Here is a 13423-nt window from a genome sequence, read left to right as displayed (position 1 = left end):
TGTGTTGGATTCAGTGTTCTATTTACATACATTAGATGAAGTTTGCAAATTAGTTTTCTAAATGTTATATTACTTTTTTTTTTTTTTTTTAGCTGAGCCATCCTGCTGCCTGTTGGCAGCTCAGCGGCTGCTCAGCTCGGGCTGGACTCGAACNGCTGTTGCTCAGAGCTCAAACTCTTGAGCGAGCTCTTAACCAACTGAGCCACTCGGCCGGCCCTATATTACTTTTATATGTCTTTTTAAATTAGATATTTCGAGGTGTGTTACAATTTCCTGATAGGGTTTGGAATTGTCCTTTTCTCTTTTTTTCTATTTTAAAGTTCTATTTTGTAATTATAGCTATCGTGAGATTCTGTTTACTTGGATAGAAAGTTAGAATTGTCATATTCTTTCTGGTGGATAGAAACTTTTGTTATTATGAAGCATCCCTTACTTATATTAAAGCTTTTCTTTTAAAGTCTGTTTTGTCTGATAATAATATAACTATGAAGTCTCTTTTGATTGATATTTGCATGTTCTATCTCTTAATTTCAGTCTCTTTATCCTTATGCTTTGGATATGTCTCTTTTTTGCATCATTTGTTCCCCCACCCCCAATCACTTTTGTCTTTTAATTACAACCCTTAGACCATTTTCATTTAATCTAATTACTTCCATATTTGGATTTAAATGTATCATCTTAGTATTTGTTTTCTATTTGTTCTATGATTCTTTCTCTCTTTTTCTTCCTTTGGTTTTGATTATTTTAAATTCCTCTTTTCTCATCAGTAATCTTGGAAATTATATATCATGTATTATTTAAAGGGTTTTCCCCTCTTGTTTTTATTTATATTCTGTTGTTTCCTTGGATGCTTGGTTATTTATGTGTATATGAGTGTGTGAGTGAGTGTGTGTGTGTGTGTGTGTGTGTTTGTGTGCAATTGGACATCACATTTGTAAAAGTGATTGTAAGAATAATTTGAGGCTCAGTGTGTCTTGTTCTAGTAAGAAAATGTATATTTGTTTGTGCATTAGCCTTGCTGTCACCTCAGTCCAGTTTTAGGTATTGAGAAAAATTGAAACTGAGCTTTGTTCCCTCTGTTTCTAGCTTACCCTGTCCCTAGGGTGTAGCCCTTCAGGATTTCCACAGGCACTTCTACAAGTCCCCTTCCCTTCTGATAGGTCTTAGACTCTAATGCTTATTCCCTTTTCTCTGTGCAAAGTAATGCTCAGCTTCTTGGCCTCTTACACTTTCAGGTTCCTTTTTGAATCGGCAAAAGCCCACCGGGAAAAAAATGGGCCCCACAGCCAGGTTTACCTCCCTTGGCTTCCATTCGTCTTTACGTCTTGCCTCACCAATACTTCATTCCTTTTATCTTTTCGATGCTTTGAAATATATTTTCTTCAAACACTTAAAAAATTGTCTTGTCCAGGTTGTTGTCTTCAGCAGATGGATTGGTTAGGTAAAGGTTCAAGAGTTCACCTTGTGAAGACATGGAATAATGCAATAACTTGCCTTGAAACATGCTTGAACTCTAATATGCTTTCCCCGCATACATAACTTGATTCTCCATAAGCAATGGTATTACAGTTGCCAAGGTAACATCTTACCTAGCTCCTTTATCCTTGAGCCATCATAATAGATTTCCACCTAAAATTTCAAGGATGAAACAATGGCTAACTTTCTTAACTAAAAGGGATTTCAGAAAACAAGTAGTAAGGCTGATATGAAACATATGTTAAGAAGGTAAGGCTGTGAAATTAAATTTTTTTTTATGTCGGTACTATTGTCTTTATCTTTACTACCCCATAAAGAATGGTTTGTAGGCTGGATACAACCCCATGCTTAATGTGCTGCATTATTAAAACAACACTTAATTAAGTGGTGGACATAGCCAGAAACATGCTATGGTTTAAGGAAATCTCTTAGGTTACTTTCAGATGTTTCTAGTTTAGCAAAAGCCAAAGCATATTTTGTTGAGCACATTTTATTCCTATGTGTATTATAAGGGAAATCTAACCCATGTGTTTTATTTCATTAATATTTTGCCAAGTTAAATGGTTCTTTTGCAAGATATATTTAATGTTAAGTTATTTTTATGAGGCTTTTTCCCTTGGATTATGAATTCATATGTCACCTAAAGTAAGTATACTTTGATCCAAATATCTTGTAGTTATGAAGTCAGAAACCCACAAAACTTGGGTGATTTCCCAAACAGTGCCAAATATAATATTTCATTTCTACCACTAACATCATGATTTTTTCCTCACATTTGTCAATCAGCACTTTATTGAGAAAACAGCAGAGCTATTCTCCTTTTTGAGCCCTGCTTTTTGATAAATGTCCAAATGAGGCCACGGCCCAATTCAACATGGGCCACTAACTTCAAATCATGGGCATAGATCTAAGGGTATGGTTTGTATACTGACACAATCACATATGCAGTTACTTAAGAGGATAAGTCAGTGCATCAGAGGGCTTGATGAATACTAGCTCATAAGAGTGGCAAAAATGACAGATGAAGATATGGGCAATAGGAATTTTCAATCAATACTGGTGGGAGTACAAATTAGTAAGCCGTTTAGAAAAAAATTATCTAGTAAAGTTGCAGATGTGCACGCCCTCTAACGCAGTAATTTCACTCCTATGTATAGCCCTAGAGAAACTTGCACCTGTGAACCAGGAGATATGTACAAGAAAGTTCATCATGTCGTAATAACAAAAAACTGGAAACAATGTAAATATTAATCAATAGGAAAAAGTTCATAAGTCTGTGGTGTGTGATATTCATACAATGTGATTGTAAAGAGCAATGGAAATGAATAAATTATAGGCTTGTACATTATATCAAGAACAAGTCTCAAAAGCAGACAGCGAATAGTAGAAAAAACAAGTCAGTGGATAAAATGCAACGTTATTGTAATTATATGAAGTTTAAAAATCTGTAAAAACAAAGAATTTAGTGTTTAGGATTATACACAAATATGTAACACTAGAAACAAAAACTGTGAGGTGATATAAATAAAATTCAGGATAGATGTTACTTTGCATAGAGTAATGGAAAGTGGATGGGATAGGATGTAAGAAAAGCTTCTAAGACTGCATGAATGTCCTATTTTTTTAAAGCGGTGTTTTTAAAATTTTTTATTTTATCATTCCTTTAGACTTTAAAAATACGTTGTGAATATTAATACTTATTCAACCTTAACATGTATTTTTAAAATGCAGATTTAAGCATGCAATCAACCTACTGGATCATTTATCTACTACCCCAATTCTCATGAAACTAAAGCAAAAGGTACTGTCAGAGTTTAGTAATATGCTTAATGATTCCCTTCCCGTCCTGACTTTTCAAAAAAAAAATTCCCTTTGGGTTCTTTCTATGTCTTACGTAGCTGGGTTATTTCTAACGTTTTCAGATTAGATTAAATACTATCAGGCAGCTTCTGTCATTCCGCATAAGTAGTAGTGATTACTCTATCAGAAAAAAAATCTATAATAACATGGCATAGTCATTAATGTTTGACAAGCAAGTCTCAGTGGTGTACTAGAGCTGTCAGTGGAGTCATTAGTAACACATGACACAATGGGCTAAATTCTGCAAGAGAATAGAGCTCCCCCTCAGTCAAAACAAGACTGAACTCTTTTCAAAAAACCAGGGAATCTGTTTATTGTATAGAATCAATTATTCACAAATCCAGGCTGGCCAGCCTCTTTCCCTTCCCTGCTCTGCCTTTTCTCTTCTTTCTCTCTCTACCCATATCTGTCTTCCTTTCTTTCTCTTTCCTTTTTTTCCTACTTTCTTTCGCCAACTGTATTAAATATCTGTTATGTGCCAGGCGCCAAATATTCATGTCTGCACTGGTGTCCCCAAAGAATGACTGGGACCTTTGGCAGTGTATATACTGCAGGCACACCTCCTTTTTCTCTCTGGCATAGAATGACCCTTACTTGGTCAATCAAGTGATACCTTCATGATTTTTACCATATTTGTTAGCTGTATAATTGATTTTGTCTTTTGTTTTTAAGCTGTGAGTTCGACAATGTATACAAATGAGAGTATGTAATGTATATTTTTATATATACAATTTAAGGGATGATAACACTCATGTACTTACCACCCAGCTCCAGAAATAAACATTAAGTGTACCTAGAATGTGTACCCCTTCCCAATTTCCCCTCCCTGTCCCCATGCAGAAATAATGCACTATTTAAATTGTATACCATCAGGATCTTGCTTTTCTTTTTGGTTCTATACCTATGTAGTTATCTAAATATTTCATGTTTTTGAAATATTAATTGGATAATATATATTCTTCTGTGACTCAGTGTTTTTCACTCAATATTCTGTTTTTGCAATTCATCCATTAAGGTGTGGTTGGCTTGCTTTTTTACAGTTGCATAGTATTCCATACTATGCCTTTGTCCCACTTTATCTTTTCTTTGTTGACGGGCATCTGGCTTGGTCCATTTTTACTGTTATGGAGAGTCTGCTCTGGACATGTGCAAGTGTTTCTCTTGGGTATATGCTTAGAAGTGAAATTGTTAGGTTACAGAATATGTGAATTCTCCACTGTACTGGAAAATGCTTATTTATTTGTCAAAGTAGGCGTCCTGATTTACATTCTCATTTGCAGTGGGTGAGAGTTCTTAGCTCTGCATCATCACCAACAGATAATATTGCTTGACTTGTAAATTTTTGTCAATCTGGTGAGTGTGAAATTGTATCTTACTCTGATTTTAAATAGAAATTTATTGATAACTAATGAGTTTGAGCATCTTTTAATATTTATTTGCCATTCATATTTTCTTCTGAGATGTGCTTATTCATGTCTTTTGCATATTTTTCTATTTGATTATCTTTTTTTAATGATTCATAAGAATTGTTTATATATATATATATATATATATATATATTTCTTTTTTTTTTAAGATTTTTATTGGGGGATGGGAACAGTGCTTGGGAATTGGGGGAAGGGGACCAGACAAGTTGCTGTCCTTTCGTTCTTCAGTCTAGTTGTGGAGGACGTTGCTTCACTGGCCCAAGTTGGCACCATCATTGCGCTCTTCCCGGGTGAGGCAGATCAGTCACCGCTTCTGGACGGCCACTCACAGTGGCTGCTGGCCACTCACACTGGCTGCTGGCTACACATGGTAGCCTATGGCAACTCACTGAAGCAGAGGCTGCAGCCTATGCTGTTGCCAGTGACTCAGGGCAGCCCAGCTCCAGGTTGAGCTGTTGTTCAGCATCTTAGCTGTGGAGGGCAATGTCACTGGCCCTCATATGTGGGATCCGAACCAGGGCCCTCTGGCATCCCAAGCCAGCTCTTAACCAATGTGCCACTCAACCAGCCCTGTTTATATATATTTTTAATATGAGTTGTTTTTGAGATATATTTATGAGTATTTCAAATATGTTCCTGAGTTTGTGGTTTGAATTTCACTATCTTTATGAAATTTTCAAATGTCTTTTGATATCTTGATTTTAGCATAGTCAAAATTATAAATCTTTTTCTTTATGTTTTGTGTTTTTGTGTCTTGTTTAAGAAACTCTTCCCTGCTGGGAAAAGTGGACAGATGCTTGCAAAAAAAAAAAAAAGACCACCTTCTTACTCCATATACAAAAATAATCTCAAAATGGATTAAAGACTTAAACGGAAGACTTGAAACTACAAAATTCCTAGAACAGCGGTTCTCAACCTGTGGTCACGACCCCTTTGGGGGTCGAATGACCCTTTCACAGGGGTCGCCTAAGACCCTCGGAAAACAAAAAGATATTTACATTACAATTCATAACAGTAGCAAAATTACAGTTATAGAGTACCAACAAAAATCATTTTATGGTTGGGGGTCACCACAACATGAGGAACTGTATTAAGGGGTCGCGGCATTAGGAAGGTTGAGAACCGCTGTCCTAGAAGAAAACAAAGTAAACTCTCAGACATTATGCTTAGTAATATTTTTACTGATATGTCTCATTGGGCAAGGAAAGCAAAAGAAAAAAATAAACATATGGAACTACATCAACCTGAGCAGTTTTTTAACAACAAAGGAAACCATCAACAAAATGAAAAGACATCCTACGGAATGGGAGAAGCTATTTGCCAAAGAGACATCTGATAAGGGTTTTATACCCAAAATTTATTTTAAAAAACTCATACAGGGCTAGCAGAGTGGCTCAGTTGGTTAAGAGCACGAGTCCTGAGCAACAGGGTCACCAGTTCGATTCCCATATGGGCCAGTGAGCTGCACCCCAGCTGAGCTGCCACTGAGCTACCAACAGATGGCAGAATGGCTCAGCTGGTGAGAGCACGTGCTCCTAACAACAAGGTCACCAGTTCATCTCCCGCATGTGATGGTGGGCTATGCCCACCTGCAACTAAGATTGAACACGGTGCCCTAAGCTGTGTGGCAGCCACCGCCGGATGGAGACTGGACTTGGAGCTGAGCTATCTGTGCCCTCCACAACTAAGACTGAAGGACAACAACTTGGCTGTTCCCCTTCCCCAATTCCCCAACACTGTTCCTCTTTCCCAATTCCCCAATAAAATCTAAAACAAACAAACAAAAAAACAAAACAAAACAACAACAAAAACTTATAAAGCTTAACATCATAAAAAACAAAATCCAACTTAAAAAATGGGCAGAGGACCTGTATAGACATTTCTCCAAAGAGGACATGCAGATGGCCAACAGACATATGGTTAAGATGCTCAACATCACTAATCATCAGAGAAATGCAAATACAAACCACAATGAGATACCACCTCACTTCTGTCAGAAGAGCTATTCACAATAGCCAAGATACAGAAACAACTGAAATGCCCATCAATAGATGATTGGATAAAGAAACTGTGGTACATTTATACAATGGAGTATTACTTTGCCATTAATAAAGCATGAAATCCTACCATTTGCAACAACATGGATGGACGTAGAAGTTATTATGTTAAGTGAAATAAGTCAGACTGGGAAAGACAAATACGATATGATCTTACTTACATGTGGAATCTAAAGAACAAAATAAACAAACAAACAGAAATAGACTCATAGATACAGAGAACAAACTGATGATTGCTAGATGAGAAGGGTGTTGGGGGGATGGGTGAGAAAGGTGAAGGGATTAGAAAGTCCAAATTGGTAGTCACAAAATAGTCATGGGGATGTGAAATACAGTGTGGGGGATATAATCAATACAGACTATGTAGGGTGTCAAACGGATACTTCATAGATTATATAAATGCCTAACCACTATGCTGTACACCAGAAACTAATATAAAATAATATTGAATGTCAACTAATACACACACACACACACACACACACAGAGCATGGTACATGCATAGAAAAAGTACAGCATAGAAAATACAGTCAATGATATTGTAATAGCTATGTATGATGTCAGATGGGTAGTAGACTTGATGGGATTATCACTATGTGAGCTGTGCTAATTACCACATTTGGTAGATCAAGATGTCTCATTTTTTTCTTTTTCAAAATTATCCTGGCTATTCTTGATCCTTTGAATTTCCATGTAAACATCAGAATCAGATTATAACTTCCATGAAAAACTTTATCTAAATTTTGATTAGAATATGAAATTTAGAGTTAATATTTGAGGAGAATTAATTTGAGGAGAATTCATATTTATATAGTATTACTTTTTCCTATCCGCAGCATGCTATAATCTCAAAATTATTTAGATTTTCCTTAATGTTTTTCAATAAATTAGATTTTTCATTTTTAAAACATGTTAAACACATTTTTAAATAGCAATAAATAATAACTGATATACAAAAAAAACCCTGCAAACATTTAATATATACAATTTGATGGTTTGTACATATGCGTACACCTTTTAATGAAACTATCACCACAGTCAAGGTAATAACATGTCTATCACCTCAAAAAGTTCCCTGTGCCCCTTTGCTGTGGCTTTTGTTTTTGTGGTAAGAATACTTAACATGAAATCTCCCTTCTAACAAAACTTTTAAGTGCACAATACAGTATCGTTAACTCTAAGAACTATGCTGCACTGCATGTCTCTAGAACTTATTTATCTTGCGTAACTGAAACTTTGTATCCATTGAACAACTCTTCACTCTCCTCTGCCCCCAGCCCCTGGCAACCGCCATTCTATTCTCTGCTTTTACGAGTCTATTTTAGAATCTTCATATGCATGAAATCATGCAGTATTCCTCTTTCTGCATATTTCACTTAGTATAGTGCTCTTCAGATTCATCCATGTTGTCACATAGGGCAGGGTTTTCTTCTTTTTTAAGGCAGAATAATATTCTAGGCTGAATTGCATGAAACTTTCTTGCTCAAGGAAAATACCTTAGCCCCAATTTTCCTAAACCTCAGCCATTTGAAAATCCCTTTATGATTTTTGACATATCCATGTATCACATGTCCTGTCAAACAGGTAGTATTTTTCTTTAAATTTGGTTTAATTTCACTCACTTTTGCTATCTTTACCTCACTCTAAGAAATAATACTAGTTAAATTATGAATTTGATGTGCTATTTCTGTTTTACCTAATATTCATGAAAATAGAATATTTTTTTTAAAGTGTGTGCATATACCACATTTGACCAAAAGTCCATCTGCTACACTTTGGAAAAGTCTAATCAAACTGAGAAAGACACAAAAAAACATCTACCTATCTCCCACCTCCTCTGCCCCAACAGTACACGCTCAATGCAAGGGTGACCGGCCGCCAGCTCCAGTCTCAGCAGTTGCCAGGCTGCCAATCTCCTCCTTTGTCTGAAGAATGTTTCCCATTTGATTTGCTTTCTGCCTTTTATTTGGGATTGCCATCTTTCTGCTGCCCAGCTCATTATAAACGGGGGGTAAATTTATGCCCTGGGAAACCAACATGCCTGCAGCTGCAATGCCAGCCGGTCGGCCAAGATAAAGTAGCCGGGCAGAATTAATAGACTGGCGCTCACGTCCCCGTTAATATGTAGGCCAGCTCACTGGGGGCGTGTGTGGCTGTGTTAAAAGTGGGTTGTCAATCTCCCCATCAGCATCTTGCCAATAGCTGGGTGACAGCAGGCCCCATAGTCTTCTGTGACAATCCAATTCACCTGTCTCCTCAGCGATCACAACCACTCAGGCGTAATTTACTCAAATTCTCCACCAACTTTCTAGCTGGAGCATTCTTGGTTTATTAAGCCCTGCTTTTTTCTCGATGGCACAGGGCATCTCTGATACAGTTTGATTAAAGAACTTTTTTTTCCTCTTTCTTTTAGCTGCTCTTCAAGGTCAGATAGCCTAGATAGTTCCAGAAGGCTGCCACTGCCTCTTAGTCCCACACATGTGTCTATGATGCCATTGGCAGGGGCTTCCAGGCGCATGGCTGAGTCCATTAAGACTTAGTGAAGCCTGAAAGGGAGAATCAATGTTTCATTTACATTAGAAGGCTCGACATCTCATCACATCCTGCTGGAAACAGGCTGGACGACATCTTAATACTAATCAGCTCTCTCTGACATTGAATTCTAAGGATTTGGTATTTTGAAAACCAACGGTATAAGCTCTGGCCCTCCCAGCTCCTCTCAGGCAATCATCTGCCCCCTTGCCAGACTGTACAATTTGACACTCTTGTTCAGCGACTTCTCACTCATTAAACTGATCAAGATACAAAACTTGTTAGTTAATTTTTCATGCACTTGGGGGATCTGGTTGCATATTTTAATGATCTGCTCTCAGAATGTGCTGATCAAACCGCATATTTTGTTGATTTGCCGTGACATATCCTTAACTGCAGTGTTGCCCGTGCAGGGTCCTGGGTGATGTGAGCTGCATCCGGTAAGTGCGGGGGTAGATGCTGTGTGTGCTAATTGAGCTGTGCAGCTCCGCGGGGGCTGATGTGCTCTTTACTGATTGATCTGAATAATAACCACTTGGAATTTTCATATTTCGCACCCCAGGGCTCACATGGTATTAAAACCAATATTTACTAGAGTAGCGTTTGTACTAGTTAGAACTTAGAGCACTTTTCTCATTTGCTAAGATCTGGTCATAAAAATTGGGTTGTTCACCTCCCCCCCCACACACACACATAAATGAGATAAACAAAGAAGTCAGGGAGTAATTCTACACAAGTTCAAACAGAAGGATAACAGCAGTCCTTAGAGACTCTCTCTGGGTCCTGTGGATGCTGAGGGCTCAGAATTGGCTCTATGCTTTCGGAAAATCTTCCAACTTTGTTGTCCCTGACCCCAAGTCGCTGACCCCAAAATCCTACAAGCAGAGTGGATGTTCAGGGTGTCTTGTCAACGAGGAGGCAGATTGCTGGGCTGCTAGGGCCTTTGTCAGAAAGTCAGGGGACTTGGGGACTTGTCCAGACCCTACGCATGGTTGCTCGTGGGTCTCCAGGCCTCAGTCCCCAGTCCATATTTTAAAAAAGAAGTGGGAGAGGCCATGGACACCTTCAATTTCTAAATTCTGTAAAGTAGAAAGAGTCAGGTCCTGGGCTTTTAAAAATATCTATTCCATTAAGAAAAAGTATTTTTATATTATAGATAGATAGATTTTGCTTTAATGTACTACCAAAACACAATAGTAATAAAAAGTGGAACGTACAAATGGGGTTTAAGAATAGTGTGGTTGTCTTCTCACTATATAAACAATAAGGGAGCATAAATAAACATGATTTTCAGGATGCCTTAAATGAAGACTTTTTGGGTAGATGGTCAGTATGAACCTATACAGGGCCAAATAGTAAATAATTTCATCTTTGCAGGCCATACAGTCTCTCTCAGAACTACTTAACCCTTCTATTGTGATGGGAAAGCAACCACACATAGAAGATGTATAAACAAATGGGCATGACTGTGTACCAATAAAACTTTATTTACAAAATCAGGCAGATGGCCCAACGGCAGTAGTTTGTGAACTGTTGATCTAGAACATTATTATATCATCCTTCAGCCTACTCCTCTGTAAAATGAAAACATGTTAGTACCTACCTTGTGAGTATGTTAGGAGAATTAAATGAGTTAAATAGTACTAATTAGTACTGAAGTACTTAAAACTATGGAAGTACTATAAAGCATAGTAAGTACTTAAAACACAAATAGTATAAAAATGTTAGCTACTTTTGGTAGTAAAAATAGTTATTATTTGGACTTTATAACACATTTAAGACATTTAATTCATTATCTTGATCATTCAACTAATACTTATTAAGCTCCTAGTATTTGTAACTTGCTGTGGGAATTCAGTGGTGACCTAAAAAACCAAAACCTTTTTGTCATGGAGACCACAGAATGGTGGGGGCCAGAGATGAGGAAAGAGATGATTGCACACCATGATAAGTTCTATAGAAAGACAGGCTCAGAAGCACATAGTAGAGACATCCAACTGAGACATGGGACACTAGACAGGCTTCCAGGCAGAAATGATAGCTAATGAAATATGAAAAACCAGCAAGACTTAGCCAGTCAAAGGGGATAATGAGGGGTAGTGCATAAAGGGAAAGGTGGAGGAAGAGTGTTCAATGAGAAGAAACCGCCTGGGAAGAGTTAAGGGTAATTGGATTATGGGGTGGATGAGAAGCAGTGAGGTGAGAGGCTAAGGAGGTAAGCAGAACCTCATGAGTCATCTGAAAGATTTAAGGTTGATCCTAAAGCTGGAAGCTTGAATAGTTGAAGCAGAGGAGTAACATGGTCAGATCTGTACTTTAGATAGAATACTCAGACAACACACAGAGAATGTATTAGAGATGTAAAACTAGTGCTAAGAAAAGCAGAAAGAAAACACTAAGAGAAAGCAGAATCATGTGAATAGGGAGAGGAGAGTATCAAGAAAGAGGGTGGTCGGACATTTGAAACTTTTTAGAGAGGTTAAGAAAGTTAACATCTGAAGATAGGTCATCAATGGCCCTCAAGAAAACATTGTAATAGAGTGATAAGAGCCAGTCTAGACAGCAAAGAACTGGTCACTGGGAATATGCACAGAGGTCTATTTCAAGAAGTTTGACAGCGAAGTATAGCTTGAATGGTAGGTAAGCATAGTTGGAAGCAAGTAGACAGAGGGGACACAGGCATAAAGGAAGCAACTGGCCAAGGGACAGAAAGGAGATAAGTGATGAAACAGGGCACTGAAGGAATCTTGGAGGGACAGGGTTCAGAGACGCATGTAAGATCAGCCATGGCAGAAAGGAAGTGCCGCATTTCTCTGAGACCTGTGAAAAAATGTTTACAATGAAAACAAAAATCAATTTGTGTGGACAAAGAAGAGCCAAGAAAAATTATCCTAGCTCTTCTTCCAAAATGAAGGATAAAATATGCTTTACTGCAAGTGAGAAGTGGTTGCATTGGGGCTGGGACTCTGAGAGCCGAGGAGTAGGTCAGACCCAGACACCATGGGAAAAGTGAGGGAACAATAAGAAATAAATAAAAGAATTAAAAGAGACCTTGAGGTCCCAGATCAGATTTTGAGAGTACAAATAGAAGATGGACTCTAATAGCACTATTTGGGGATTTTCCCCCCAAGTAACACTTGTCAGCCCAGATCAAGAAAAGACAGAACAAAGCATGAGTAACCCAGAGGTGTGGACAGGCTATATGGGAATTGCAGAAAGCCAATGAAGAGAGGGGTGTTAGGTGCTAGAGAGGGGGCAGAGGGAACAGTACAAGAATGACCCAGGCCAAGCAGCCAGCCCAGGGAAGCCAACGAATGGCATGGATGCAGAGAAACTCATGGAAGCTGAATATCAATTATTAGAATCATTGAGCTGGCTTTGTTTTATTTTATGACATTCACTAGATTGAATTAATTTCCAAAGCTTATGGAGCTATCATTTTGTGAGCTGAGAAAACAAGAGAAACTTACCCTTTATGGTGATTAAGGAAGGAAAAAGGCAGGTAACTTCCAGATGTTAGTTAATTGAAATGGAATTCTTCATCTGACACCTGTTTCACAAAAGTTGCATTTTATTTATTTATTTATCTATTTATTTATTTATTTTTATTATTTTTTTATTGTGAAATAAACATTTTAAAAATTAGTTTCAGCTGTATAACACAGTGCAATACTTATACTTTTTACCCCTCAAAGTGACAACCCCCCTCCCCCAATCCACCGCCCCGCTCCCCTCCCATATCATACATATCTATTACAATTCTCTTGACTTCACTCCCACACTATACTCCACGTCCCGTGACTATATATATATATATATTCAATTATAGTTGACATACAATATTATACAACATAAGCTTCAGGTGTACAGTGCGGTGATCAAGCCTCTACCCCATCCATGAAGTGGTCTCCCTAACAAGACATGTGACCACCTGACACCCTACAAAATATTTACAACATTATTAATTATATTCTTTGAATTGTCTTTCATATCCCTGTGGCAATATTGTAGTTACCTATTTATGCTGTCTAATCCCTTCCCCTTCTCACTCATCCCCATCCCTTCCCAACT

Source organism: Hipposideros armiger, unplaced genomic scaffold (genome assembly GCF_001890085.2).
Source record: "Hipposideros armiger isolate ML-2016 unplaced genomic scaffold, ASM189008v1 scaffold_16, whole genome shotgun sequence".
Taxonomy (NCBI): Eukaryota; Metazoa; Chordata; class Mammalia; order Chiroptera; family Hipposideridae; genus Hipposideros; species Hipposideros armiger.
The sequence above is the reverse complement of the archived record's forward strand: the minus strand, read 5'-3'. Positions refer to the sequence as shown.